Here is a 12,170-nt window from a genome sequence, read left to right as displayed (position 1 = left end):
AGGACATTCAGCCGGCATACAGCTGCTGCAGGACCATGCTCCATTTCCCCTTCAAGTTACAGCTTCTGTGTTAGAAGCATGTAGTGCTTGAGAGTTCCTGCTATGAAGAGGCCAATGCAGAGAGGCAGGAAGCCTGGGAGGGTGCCAGGCTGTGGCTCCCAGCCTGCATTACTAGTAATACCCGACATCACTTTCAAGTGATGACTACCAGTGGTAATGCCACCACCCCCACATCCAGTAGGTTGTGCTACATCGGATGTCAATCCAACTGCAGTATGGAATCCAGTTCTCTTTACTCTAAATGCAAGAACATGGGGGTAATTTGGAACCACTATAATTATATCTCTGAACTACTATTGGTTGGGCCCTAGGTCCAAATATTGGCTCTGCCACATATTCTGGGTGACCTTAGGCAAATTTTCTCATCTGTAAAATGGACACCTTCCCTTTGGGAGGAAAAGTCTGCCTGGCAAGCTACCATTTAGAAACCTTGAGTTCAGTTCTCCTATACCTGAGACACAAAGAATCACAAATATCAAAGTTGGAATGGATCTTGGTGATTTATATTCCCCCTTTTATAGATGGAAAAAAAACATAAGGCTAAATGATCTGTCCAAAGTTAATAACACTTACAAAAGGAAGGGAGCCACATGAATGTTTCATGTATGTTTTCAATATAGGCATTTTTGTTAAGTGCTATGGAACAAAGGGAAAACTCTTGTATTAATAATGTACATAATCAAAGTAATCTGTGCCTCAACATTCTATGTGATAGGCCTTATTTTCTCACTTCATGGATAAGGAAAATGAGGCTGGAAAAAATTAAATCCATTTAGTTAGTGAGGGGCAATACTGTACTCAATCTTAAATCTTCTGACTTTTATCCAGTATCATTTCAAGTCTAAGCACCTCTTTCATTCTCTGGGGGTTTAGAGGCATAGAAGGTAATAGCCACAATTTAGGTAGTGCCAGATAAGTAGGAGCTCTGAGAGCTCTCTACTCCATTCCTGAATCAGATGTTCTGGGTTCCTAGGAGCGTTAAAAGAAGAATTTTGATTTTTAGTGATTTTGATTTTCACCTTCATGGGCAGGTGAATTCTTTCCTCTTAGAAACCCTGTACCTGAATCCGGGCCCCATGGCTCCTAACTTAACTTGGTCGTGTTGTCTCCATAGCCACCTCCACTTATTTTCAGCATCACCACCTGGACATAGTGGCACTTAAAAGCCCAAGCTCTTGGAGTCAGTTGACTCTGTCCAAATCCTGGCTCTACCACTTACTCCAGGTGACCTTAGGCAAGTTTTTGCATCTGTAAAATGGGGTTAGTATGGCACCTTCCTCAGAAGGTGGTGAAGACTAAATGGGGTACCACTTTAAACAGTAAATGTTGCTTGTTGTTGCATTTGCTCTTCATACAACCAAGGAATTCAGTTACAGATCTAATTTCCCAACCCCCTACCCCCACCACCACAGGAATACAAAGAGAGTACATTCATAATCTGTGGCAACTGGTGGGCATTCAGGGCAAGAAGTACCCAAAGGATACAACCACATACAATTTACTTCTTGACTCCAGGTACTGATCTGTTCCAGGCCCCATACTTTCAAGGCTTCAGGGTTATCTTCATTTTCTTCAACTCATGACCCCTCTTCCCCAACAGGAGAAGGCTTTGGCTCACCTATCAGAAAAGCTAAAGCTGACCGAGGGGTTATTCTTAAGTATCTAGACTGAGAGAAGAAAAAGAAGTAAAAGCCTCTTATGTAACTTGAAGAGTATAAGGATCCAATAATAAAAACCACTGCACCGAGCTTTCCCAAAGCACCATAAATCTCCCTGTGCACCATCCTCCAGTCGTTGCCAAGGTTTCATTTGTTTTGTTGTTTTTGTCTTAAGATAGACCAAAAAGAAGTTAATGAATCCTCTCCCATTAGATTGTATATTTGTGCTTAAAAGCTATAAAAATGCTCCTATTTCAAGTTATTCCCATCATCTAAAAATATACCCCATATTTTTTTTGTTTCTCAGCAACATTCTGACTTTAATTTGATCACTTCATATGAGTTCACCTATTTGCTAACTTTCTTTCTCTGGTTCCCTTTTATATATTTTTTTTCATATTTAGATCACCTATCTACTGACCTTTCTGTGGCTCATCATTTTGTTGCAATGTGTGGGCGAAAATAGAGCCAAGTAGCGAACTGTGAACCAACAGCTCAGCCTTCCCAGAGCCAATATGCCTTGAACTATTTCTGGCCAAAGCAGCCGTGGTCCTGGTAGACTGTGGAGAACAGTATCTCTCAGGTAAAAATAAATTACTTGGATTAGGACTAAAATGATGCAAATCCTTCAATTTGCAAAACAGATCATGAAACTGGGTGTCAGATGGAAAGAAGACTGGATTCATCGGAATCTTGTCCTGGGTGTAGTCTAGAGTACAGCTATGTTTAGCTGTGTGACTTAAAATTTTCAAACCTACAAAAATAATAAAACTGGAAGTCACCATTGCCACCATCCAGTTCTAGACAATCCTAACATTTTGATGTGTTGATTTCAAACATAGTTGAATTTCTTTGTGTATCTCTCCTTGATCCCATTTCTTCTCCCCCCACCTTAGAAATAAACATGGTCCTGAATTCATAGGCTTTCATTCTTTTATTGCACGCAAATATATCTTTCAATAATATGTGCTCCTGATTTTCTTTAAGACTTTACATAAATGTTCTGCAACTTGACTTTTTAAAAAATAAAAATACAGCATAAGATTTTAGCAACTGATTCATGTTGATGCATAGTTCTGGTTTATTCATTTTAACTGACCTGTGGTATAATGTTTTATGAACAGACCACAATTTATCTAGCCATTCTCCTACTGGTGAACATTGAGTGTTTCTAATTTTTCATTATAAACAATGCTTCAATGAATATAGTTATACATTTCCTTATACTAATATACAAAAGCTTCTCTAGAGCAGTATTTTCTTCTAATGTTTTTCCCACAATCCACAGTTAAAGATACTCTATGGAAGCCCATCACATGCACATTGTATTAGTCAGCCAAGGGGGCACATGCAGGGACCAGAAATCCTTTGGTTTTTATAAAGTATATTTATTTGGGGTAGAAGCTTACAAGGCCCTAAGAGTCCAACTCAAGGTTACTTCCTTACCAAACTATTGCCATGTATTGAAGCAAGATGGCAGGCAACCTCTGTGAGGGTTCAGCCTTCTTCTTCTCTCTGAAGTCTCCATGGGTCCAGCTTCTTCTGATCTAAGCTGTAGGCTGGCAAAGGCTTGTCTCTCTTTCTGGGGCTCATTTCTTTCCCGGCTCTGCTGCTCTGGTCTCTTCACAAGGTCCACTGTAAATTATCGGGTGAATGACTCCTCTCTCTTCCTGGGTCCTCTGTGTATCTACCTTTTCTGTCTCCTTGATTGAGCGTCTGTTTATACAGTCCACCAAGCTGGGGGGTGGGGTGGGACTCAACTCTGAGTCACCCTAATGATGTGGTTGAATCAAAACCCTAATCTTGATTTAATCAAGTCAATATAAAGCCTTTGAATTTAAATCAATCAAAGGGTATCATGCCCAGAGGAACAGAGTAGTTTATAAACAATCCTATATCTCTTTTTGGAATTCATGAATAATATCAAACTGCCACACACATAGTCCATGTATACATTACTCTATATAAATTATGTGAAACAAAAGTTTTTCAAAATAGTAGTTGTTCTTATTCTCTAATCAAATCTCATCCAGTTTAGTCTAGTCTAGATATTTCGCATACTCAAAAATATATGCTGGTTGCAATTTGCTAAAGTGATTGCATGACCCAGTGCTACATCTCCACTGATAATCTGAAAAACACTATTCTGGGACACATACCTAGGTGTTGAATTGTTGGGTCATAAGCTATACCCGTCTTCTAACTAATGAGTTTATGTCTGTGAGTTCATTTTTGTGCATTTAAATGGATCTTTGTATTTAGCATTTCTAGATGTTTCTAGAAGGATGGTTTTTGGGTTAGTGGGTCAAATGACTGGAAATGGAAGGCCTGTTTTAGCTTTCTGGACTTCAATTTTTTACCTATCAAAAGAAACAAAATGAAAACTCTGGACTTTTCTATATTTCGTCATCTGCTTCTCTGCAGTCCCAGGGTCCTGGGATGGCCTCCGGGTCTGCTACAGTTTGTGTAAATTGGGAGTGGGAGATAGAGGTAAGGGGAGGGGAGAGAATGAATAAATGGAGTTCTGTCCTTACACCACAGCCCTTGCTCAAAATGCTCATTTTAATTTTTACTCATTATATTTCCTTTAGATTTAATTGGCAAAGGCATGCACAACTTGAAAATGTTCTTAAACTGCAGGTTTAGAAAACTCCCCATGGCTCTTTCCAGATCCAGAATGAAAGAACATGGTGGCTTAGAGTGTAGGCAGGGTGCTGGTCAACCTGAGAGTTGGGCTGGCATCTAGCCCCTACTCAGGAGGATGCTTTTAGAGTACTGCTTGTAGAGAACAGTGAGCTACGAGCACCCGTGGCTGCCACTTTGGGGACAGCCATTTTTGTTCTGACATATGGGCTTCATCTGCATGAGGCTGCTTTTAAAAAGTACTTTCTTTTCATTGTGTTTGTTTATTCTGTGAGTAGGGGCCTGCTCTGATTTTTTCTGAAATCCATATCTGCCCAAGAAACTGTTCCACATGCTCACAGATGAGGCTCATTTGCTCAGCAGGGTATATATACAGTTAAACAATTATATTCACGGAGGTGAAATTTCATTATCATTTTAATGAAAATAGTCGGTACCTCATGGGTTTTTCTTGCCTTCCTAAATGTAGTAAAAGCCTGAAAAACTGGGTAGTAAGCTGGTAGTAGCATTCATCAGGGGCAGGCATATATTAATTATTGATATAAGACCATGGGCCCTTTTCCTAATAACCTTGCTTTCCCTCCCTCTCCCTCTCCCTTGGGCCTCTATTCCTGCTTTCCTCTCAGATTCTAGTCCCTCCCTTCAGTTTGTCCTGCTTGTATTTCATCTTCCTTAATCACTGTTTTCATCACGGCACTCCCATGTTCAGAAACCCTCCAGGGATCTTTATTCCCCGCCACATCAAATCTAAACTCAGCTGCCTGCTTTCAAGTCCTCTCCTAATCTGTTCTTTCCTTACATCTCCAGCTTTATTTCCCTTGCCAGATGTCGTTCTGGTTCCTGTGGTTTTGAGATAATGGAATTTTGGCACAACAAAAAAAATTTAAATGTGCTACATTTTTTTTGTAGGCACAGTTTAGCCCAGTTCCCGAAAACAAAAGCATACATCAGCAATTATTGTTTACGTCCCTCGTGGGCCATGTGGGCATTGCTGTGGGGTCCTCTGCAGTGGAGCCGGGGGGAGCAGTTTAAGTGCCACTTTCTTTCAGTATACTGGAAGATGATTAGGAATTGAGAAAGGTGACTTTATTCACTGGAGTGGTTTGTGAAAGCTCTGCCATTTTGACATGACAGGCAGCATGCAAGCAACATACAGGAAAGACAAATTTCAAGCTGGTTCAGAGATTTGTAAAGAGGTACACCCTGCACAAGGTAAAATTCAGCAGATCACAAAGCCCTAGAATAATTACTGGAGGGACTGGTAAAGGGGGTTCAGAAGGCTTACCTGTTAGAATAAGCTTTTAATATTTGTGAATAGAACTTATTTTCAACTTTTGTTTATTGTAGTATATATATGTGTTTGTGTTTTTGGGCCAATTAACATTTAATTTGTTTTTTTGTTTCAATAAGTCTTGGCTCTTCCACTTAGTAGCTATATGATTTGGGACAAGGTTCTCTATCCATAAATTGAAGGTAATTAAACGAGATATTTAAAGAACATAGCACATGCGCCAACATAAAAATGTTATTTATCCCTGTCATCATAATTATTGTCAGTTTGCATAGCTGTTTTTCATTTGAGCAGTGTCTAAAATGACAACTTCTCTTAAACTACCTTCAAGTCAGTCAGGTTGAGCAAACTTTTATTGAGTGCTTAGTATATGCCAGTCACTGAAAGAGCACTGATAATTCTACATATAAGACATTGACCCTGCCCCTGAGTAGTTTATCTTCTAGTAAGGGAAGCAAACCTATAAATAGATGATTTCCATTTAAAGCTGTGCTGTTTGGTACAGTTGCCACTAGCCACATCTGGCTATCAAGCATTTGAAGTGTGACTGGTTCAAATTGAGATGTGTTCTATGTGTAAAATACACAATGGATTTCAAGGAATTAATACAATAGGGAATGTAAAATGTCTCATTAATAATTTTAATATGATGTTGATTCCTTGATGTGATGATAATATCTTGGATAATTTAGGTTAAAATATACATAATTAAAATAATTTCACATTTCTTTTAACTTTTTGAAAGAAGTGGCTACTAGAATGTTTTATATTACATATGTGGGTCATATTATAGTGTTACTGGACAGCGCTGGTATAAGATGATAGAATGGAGGTTAAAATGGCGCTATGGGAGCTCAGAGAAGTGGCTGGGGACTGAGGGCAGGTTTCATGAGGGAGCATATGATGCTTTCACTGAATCTTCAAGGAGGAACAAAGACTAGTCAGGCAAAGAAAAGTGAAAAGTGCTTTTCAGATAGAAGTAACAGGAAAGGCAGTGGAAGCAGGTGTTTATAGGGTGCTAGAAGCAGTAGGTTGTTCCACAGTATAAAGTATTGTGAGTTAGGAACTCACAGGAAATGCGAGTACCAAAGAAGTGCCCTTGTCTTATACATGAGGTCTGGTGAAACTTGCCTTGTTTGTTTGGAGTTTTAGGCTATCATCTGTTGGAAGTTGGAGATTTATGTGTAGATTTAGGTACCCATTCATCAGGTGAAATTAATTTGGGAGCTCATTCTGCCCATTCTTTCATGAGTCATCCTTGGATCATCTGCCTTTAATAACTACTTATTAAGTTTCTCTTTGGTAGGTCACACAAGAATAGGTGGAAGAAGAGTAGCAGTAGGAGAGCCAAGAATCTAAGTGGATGGGAAACCTCAGAGTTAGCTGGCACCTTTGACTTCTGCTTCTCACTCTTTAATGTGCATGGGAATCACCTAGGGATCTGGTCAAAATTCAGATCTGATTCCTTAGTCCAGAGGTGAGGGGTAGATGTGGTGGAGGCAGTTTTAACATTCTCAGGCGTTGTCAGAGCTGCTAGTCCATGAATTACACTGAGTCACAAAGTCTCAGAGGCTGTTTAGTATAATCCCCTACCCAGAGCTAGAATCTGCATTAAGAAGTCCTGATGAGTCATTACAAGCCTCTGCTGGAAGACTTCTGGTGGGCCTCACCTCCTCCAGAGGATGCTCATTCCTTGGTGGAGTCAGTCTATTTGTTGTAACAGTTTTTCTTATCCCAAATTGTTATCTAGGCACTTTCTGTGCATTGGTTCTTGTTTTATTTTTGTAACCACTCAGGATGAGTCTAATCTCTCTAATGATATTTGGAAATTTGAAGAACATTTTTACATTCTCATTAACTTTTCTTTTCAGTGGATTAAATCTCCTTTTTGTTTTTTGTTATTAATCATAGAATCCTCTGGACTAAAGAGGAATCCATGTTCCTGAAGTTTACATTAAAGAATAAAATGAGTCAGTTACCTACCTAACGGTTAATTCCATACTTTTACCAGACAAACCTCAATTGTCTTGGTTGTTTGACAGGCAATGTCAGAATTTAAACTTTATAATAAACTTGGTTGACAAAAAAGGCTTGTCTTCTCACCAGTTGCTAGCCGTTCATCTAGCACATGTGAAGTTGGTGTGTGTTTGTTATTTTAAGTTGTGTTGTCTTCTTTTTTCTGATTATTAAATACGTGTTTAGAATTTTGAAAAATGTGAACCACCAAAATGACCACTATTAGCATGATGATATATAGAATTTAACTCCATTTTTGTTTGCACAGATATATATATGCATTTTCTTTTTTAAAAAATTTATGTATTTTATTTATTTATTTCACCCCCCATCATTTTCACACTTGCTGTCTGCTCATCTTTTTTTTTCAGGAGGCGCCAAAACTGAACCTGGGGCCTCCCATGTGGGGGCGAGGTGCCCAATCCTCTGCTCCCCTACATGCATTTTCAATACCATTTTTCAATAGCATTGAACAATATTTTGTGAACATGTTTCATACAATGTCATTTTTACTAGACATGTATTAATCATATCAAAATGTTATATCTAAACTGTCCCCTATTATTGAATATTTAGCTTCTGATTATTTTTATCATTGTAATCAATGTTTTACTGAACCCAAATTTTATATATGTTTTTAATAGAAGTGAAATGACTGAGTTAAAAGGTAAAATATTTAAGATTTGAGGTTATTTGTAGTTTTTTGTCATAGTGTCCTCTTGAAAAGTTGTTCTAATATGTATGCAATATTATTAACTCTAACTTCAGAGAACCCATTTCCCTATCCCCTGGACTGTATATCATTAAAAGTCTTGGACACTTTGAACAGCAAAACCAAATGGCACTCCATCTTTTAAGTTGCATTTTGAGAGCTAGTGAAATTGAGCATATTTTCAACTTGTCAATTGCCATTTTAATTTCTTCCATGAGGGAATTAACTTTCCATATCTGTAACTGATTTTTCCTATTAGGAGGTGTTTAATTTTCTTAGTGGCTTGTTTTAGCTATTTAATTGCAGGTGATATATCTCCCAAATAATTATATATTCTTATATCTATTGGGATATTTACCCCAATTAGTTATTTTCTTTTTAATTTTCAATTCCATTATAACTAGAATGTGTTGTGGATTTTGTCTTCTGTCTGATTATATTCTTTATTTATAGGAAAGCTATATATTATTTTGTGTTTGTATTATTTAAATTGTGAACTAGCTTTGATTAATTAAAATAGGTTTTGAAATTTATTTAAATATATATTTTTTACTTTTGGAGTGGTTGTAGGTATAGACAAAAATCATGCAGAAAATACATTTCCCATAAATCCCTCCCATACACAGTTTTTCCTATTACTAACACTTTTGCATTATGTGATACTTTTGTTACAGTTGATAAAATATTATTATACTAACAACTATAGTTCATAGTTTTCATTAGATTTCACTGTTTGTGTTGCACAGTCCTAAGGATTTAAAACAATTTTTATTGTAGTAACATATATACAACCAAAATTTTCTCTTATACCACATTCAAATATATAATTCAGTGGTGTCAATTATGTTTACATTGTTGTGCTACCATCACCACCATCATCAAATTTTTCCATTGCCCCGAACAGAATCTCTGTACCAATTACACAGAATGAAGGTGAATCACTATATTAAAAAATTTACTCAAAATGGATCAAAGACCAACACAGAAGAACCCAAACTCTAAAACTCCCAGAAGAAAAAATAGGGAATCATCTGCAGGACTTTTGATAGGCAATGGTTTCTGTGCACCACTTAGAAAGAGAGTTAAAGTTAGAAAGACATAAGTCCTAACACAAGCAGAGATGAATATAGAAAGTTGTAGAAGGTATTGCAGAAGGTAGCATTAAGTAAGGGAATGTATTTTGTAAAGGTGAAACTTGTCTTGAGATGAAGTAACTTTAGTTTATGTGGTTATGGTTGGTTATAGGAAGTTTGTAAAAGCATTTTCTAAACTGAAAGATTATAATGTAAATGGCTGATTCTGGGAAATCATTATTAAGTAGAAATCTAGGAATTAATAACAAAAAGTAACTTCATAACAAGATAACCTGTCAGTGTCAGAGGCCACTCAATCTGCACATTAAAGTGGTGGTAGGGGGAAGATAATCTTGATTCCACTGGGAATCTTAGGTTTTCATAACATAACGGAGAAAGTAGTTTTTCCTATACTGTTCAAGTAAAATACCTGTTAATTAATGTAATCATGTAAAGGTGTAGAAGTAAAAGGTAAAATACTAAAAATAGTTAATTCCATTTAATATGTTATAAACTGCATTGGAAGTATTCAGAAAGTGTATAAAATTTAAGAGATAGACTTCAGTATTGTCAAACTCTCATGTGCATTCAAACCGGGCCTGAATATCCTGCATCATGCCTCTCCATTTGAATTATTGGCTAGGTTCTTCACTATGACCCCTAAAATAATAAAAGAATCGACCACATCTCTGGACATGGCTCCTGAAGTGGATTAAAAGTATGTTGCAGTTTTTGGACTCCTGCAGCAGCAGGTGATTGCTTGGTATGTCCAGATTTACAATGTGCATTGCCTCCAGACTGGCTCTGTTTCATACTGCTGAAGGGTGCTATGCACCAGGCTGGTGAAACACTGAAGGTTCCTTCCAAGGGCCAGTGGTGCTGCAGCATGCTGACTGGGTGAAGAATATACCAAGTGGAGGTACCATTACCAGAGTAATGTGAGTAGAATCTAAACAGACACTACTGGCATTAAGGCCTGCTCCCATGGAGAGCCAATGTGTAGGGTATTGCAAGCCTGCAGCTTAGATCTAGTAACTGCAGCTCAAAGAGGAACTTGTGCATTTATTAGTATTAAGTGCTGTACCTATATACCTGATGTATATAATAATTTCTCTTCTATTCTAGATCATATGCAGAAGGATATTGAACATTTAAAAGTCTTTGTAAACTCAATTCATTTTCTAAGTAATTAATGAATGTGCCTGTAAGAGAAAAGAATGGATTTCTTAAGTATTGTCTTTATTTTGCTTGCCAGATGTTTATCTTGTTGTTGCCTATTTGTCTTTGTGAGTTTATGTCTAGGGCAGTGCCTTTCCTCGTAATTCTCCCAGCTGTCCTAGGCATACTCACTACTGTGGGAACTGGGGGGGGTGGTTTCCTCGACAGCATTTGAAACTTAAAAGATCAAGCCCATAAATTTCAGGAGGATGTAGCCTCTGGAAGCCCCTGGCCTTTCTTATTCCCATGGTCCAGTATGCCATAGATGGCCCCCTTTTGGGGGCCTCTTATCACCATTTTCTTTATTCTTTTAATTAGACCATGCATCTACATATTTCTAACTAAGTTTATTTCTTCCAGAATCAACGCCTTCCAGAGCAAGGTATTAGTCATGCAGGGATTTCTTCCAGTTCCAACCACAGTGCCGGACCTGCCTTCCCTCAACATCAACAGTATAGCCAGAGAGTTTCACACTTCATCAGGCAGGGTCTACGGTTCCTAACCAGCAGGAAGCAGCTACAAAAGAATGACCATCGCCCTTCAATTCCCCCTTAAGAGTAAGGGTGTGAACTCTCTCAGGGAGTAGTCGAAGCAGGTTAGTATAGGAAACAGGGAAAGTGGCTAGTCAGAATAAAGCCATAATAGCTGGGGACCTGTGTGTGTCTATGTGGACTCTCCTTATGCCTAAATTAGTTTTTGAGGTCATCATAGAAGATGTAGAGAATTTAGAAGGGAAAAATATATGGCATTGGAAGCCTCCTTATAGCACTCCCCTACCTGGTACATTGTTGCTTGTATACTGTTGAACCAGCATGATCTGCCTCTTATTTTCTGCATAAACATCTTTCTTTTCTCCTGTAGTGCCCTAGCCAGTAACTTTCTACAGTGGGCTTTGGTAGTAACCATGCCCTCAGTTGAACCCAATGTTGGGTTTCCACAGTCTTACCATCCTTGGTGCTACTGCCCTTCCTGGGACCATAACTCCTGCAAAGTGGACACTGTGGAACACCTTGCTGGCAGGCAGAATATGACCCATTGACAAGTTTGGAATAAGACCTTCTCATTTAAGACTGAGATTCAGCTGCCATCTTTCAATGAGACTTGTAACTATATTTTCTCCCTTATGAGGGAACAGGTGAATAAGCCCAGGCCTTTATTAGGATATGCTATATATAATGGTTTAGGATGGTTAATGGCTGAGTCTATCAACATAGATCACATCGCTCCTGTCTGCATGGAATGACAAGAGGGAATCTGTGGTGTGTGGTGGTTACTGCCTGAGTTATATAATTTTATTTTCAAGGCTAGATATAGAGTAAAGTTTGCCCCCTTGGTGGTTCTACCCATTGGCCATTTTTGTGCCAGGTGGTACTGCAATTATCACTGAAAAATACATAACAGCTTTAGTCAGTCACACAACTCAAGCCCTTAATGATTCAAGAGTAGCAATTTTTGTAATAAACAAAGAAACAACCTAACTATGAAAGTTAGTTTTACAA

At 38.2% G+C, this 12,170-nt stretch overlaps 1 long non-coding RNA gene across 4 annotated transcripts in view; it reads left to right on the top strand.

The window, feature by feature from the left end:
- Positions 1-10,205, top strand: part of LOC105746014 (uncharacterized) — a 116,134-nt gene extending 105,929 nt beyond the window's left edge. For 2 of the 4 annotated variants that reach the window (XR_011649393.1, XR_011649392.1), the window contains exon 3: positions 2,123-2,775. This is a non-coding gene — a long non-coding RNA (uncharacterized lncRNA). Of the gene's footprint in view, positions 1-2,122; positions 8,416-10,096 lie in introns of those variants that run through there. The other 2 variants (XR_011649394.1, XR_011649391.1) reach the window with 2 other exon arrangements.
- Positions 10,206-12,170: the final 1,965 nt, after the last annotated feature.

Source organism: Dasypus novemcinctus, chromosome 8, assembly GCF_030445035.2.
Source record: "Dasypus novemcinctus isolate mDasNov1 chromosome 8, mDasNov1.1.hap2, whole genome shotgun sequence".
Classification (NCBI taxonomy): Eukaryota; Metazoa; Chordata; class Mammalia; order Cingulata; family Dasypodidae; genus Dasypus; species Dasypus novemcinctus.
The sequence above is the reverse complement of the archived record's forward strand: the minus strand, read 5'-3'. Positions and strand labels throughout refer to the sequence as shown.